Source organism: Bubalus kerabau, chromosome 2, assembly GCF_029407905.1.
Source record: "Bubalus kerabau isolate K-KA32 ecotype Philippines breed swamp buffalo chromosome 2, PCC_UOA_SB_1v2, whole genome shotgun sequence".
Taxonomy (NCBI): Eukaryota; Metazoa; Chordata; class Mammalia; order Artiodactyla; family Bovidae; genus Bubalus; species Bubalus kerabau.
In genome coordinates, this window is record NC_073625.1 from 179,334,749 (window position 1) to 179,337,176 (window position 2,428).

At 41.7% G+C, this 2,428-nt stretch overlaps 1 non-coding gene across 1 annotated transcript; it reads right to left on the reverse strand.

The window, feature by feature from the left end:
• Positions 1-1,047: 1,047 nt before the first annotated feature.
• Positions 1,048-1,120, reverse strand: TRNAG-CCC (transfer RNA glycine (anticodon CCC)). Its single transcript has one exon. It is a non-coding gene; the product is annotated as a tRNA-Gly (tRNA).
• Positions 1,121-2,428: the final 1,308 nt, after the last annotated feature.

Sequence of the window (2,428 nt, forward strand, 5' to 3'; positions counted from 1 at the left end):
CACTTTCACTTTCACTTTCTAAGTCCAGGAAGGCTTCTCAGGTGGCACTGGTGGTAAAGAACCCACCTGCCAATGCAGGAGACATTAAGAGGCATGGCTTTGATCCCTGGGTCAGGAAGATCTCCTGGAAGAGGGCATGGCAACCTATTCCAGTATTCTTGCCTGGAGAATCCCATGGACAGAGGAGCCTGGCAGGCTATAGTTCATAGGGTTGCAAAGAATCGAACATAACTGAAGGGACTTAGCATGCACGCATGCTCTCTAAATCCAGAATGACCTCATCTTGAGATTATGCACAAGATTACATATGCAAGGGTCTATTTCCAAATAAGGTCACATTCACAGGTGCTAGGGGTTAGGGCTTGGATGTATCATTTGAGGGGACATCATTCCCAACACTGCACTAGGTCACGGCAGATTCTTGCTGTTCCTTGCTGTTCTCGTCAACCCTATCTCTGCATGTCCAAATCTAATACATCCACTTTCAAACACCAAGCAACCTCTTCTTTTGCTAAACTCCCATCTGCTTTTTGTTCCTAATTTATGGCTTTTATCAATTTCTACCTGTTACCAGTGAAATCTCTGGTTCCCGGGGTTGCAGAAATTATCTCATTAGCAATCTTCACTTTGGAACCTTAGCTCTGACTGGAATTATTTATGTTGTTCCTGCCACAAATGAACATGCTGCCCTGGCCTCTCTACCCTAATGGTCTTTGTCTTTCTCAATCAAAAGAGGTTTATGATTCTTAGTGATTCTTCTTCCCTAACTAGTTCTCTGTCTTCCTCCCCCTTGCTTCTGCTTCCCCCCAGTGCTCAGCAACCTGTCCTTTTTCTACTTCCACTTCTCAATCAGGCCATTGGTTGCTTCCTTTTTCTCTCCTTGACCAGTTCAGTTCTTTGCTTAAGGTTCTCTTCTACCTCCTCAGGGCCCACTAGATAGCCCTTTTAAAATCAGTTGATTAATTAATTAATTTGGCTGTTCTGGGTCTTGGTTGTGGCACATGGGCTCTTCAATCTTTGTTGCAGCATCCAAACTGTTAGATCTAGCTCCCCAACCAGGAATTGAACCCAGGTCCACTGCATTGGGAGTGCAGAGTCTTAGCCACTGGACTACAAGGGAAGTCGCCTTGATCGCCTTAACTTTCTCCAAGAACACTCCCTTCAACTTCTTGCCTTTTCTGATAACCTTACTCCCTTTTTTCTAATATCCAACATGTGTGCATTTGTTTTTCATGTTCCCATTGTTTGTCCCTACTTCTGTGATGGTACTTTCTTGATAAGTTGTATTAAAATTACTTGTTCAGGTTTTGCAAACTTGCCCCTTACCATCCACGTTACACTCCAGTTCTATCTGTATTTATACCTGGCAATGGGTTTGGGATGAATGTGTTCAGGACTATGGTACATTAGGTACATACACCCAGCTGGAATGATAGAAGATAAGAAAAACGATGTAGATTTGAAGAAAGAGTCCTGAGCTTGCAAAAACAGTTCCAGTGTTACCTTCTGAGTATATTGATTCTACTACCCTTGAGAATAGCTTTTTCCACTTCAACTGAAAGTCTTAATGATTCTCTCCATTTCTGGATACTGGGTTGCATTTAAATTAAAATCTAACCATCATACTAGAAATATTCTTTCGTTTTCCCTTATCTTCCTCCTTCCTAGCCCTCTTCCAAATGTTTAGAAAATTCCAAGACAAGAGTCATGGTACTGGATTAAGAAATGTTTCTTTTATTTAGGGGCTTCTCCTCCTCACTTCTTTTCTAATTTCTGGTATAGAATTCCATGGACAGAGGAGCCTGGTGGGCTATAGTCCATGGGGTCTCAAAGAGTCAGACACAAGTGAGCAACTAACACTTTCACTTTCAAACAGATGATCTATGCTACTTTCACAATTATTTCTATTATAATGGATGGTTCAAGCATTTGGTATGAATTATACTATCCTAAAGCAATTAAAGTTAACATCTAGAAACTGGAAAATTGAGTATTAATATATGACTCTCTATTGGTTTATAAGGTTGTTTAGGATAAGGATTCTTTCATTTTTATTTCTAAGTTTCTAGCGACCAATGGTTCCTAGTCCAGGGGAGGTATTCAATCACTGAATGTACTTCCCATTTCCTTACTCTAGTTTCTTTGGGAAAATGGAATTTTCTGACCCTCAGTTCCATTATTAGAAGCAACTTCAGAGAAAACAAGGTGGCAGAGGAGTAGGTGGACGTGGAGTACATCTCTCTCCCCGGATGCATCAGGAATACACCTCAGACACAGAAATGCATACAGAACACCAGCTGAGAGCAGACAGAAGTGCCTGATCAGCAGAAAAGAATATATAGACCTACCCAAAACTCGGTAGGATGAATGAACTAGGGGGAAGAACAGGAGTATTAGGACTGGACCTGCCCTCAGCTGGTGGGGGAAC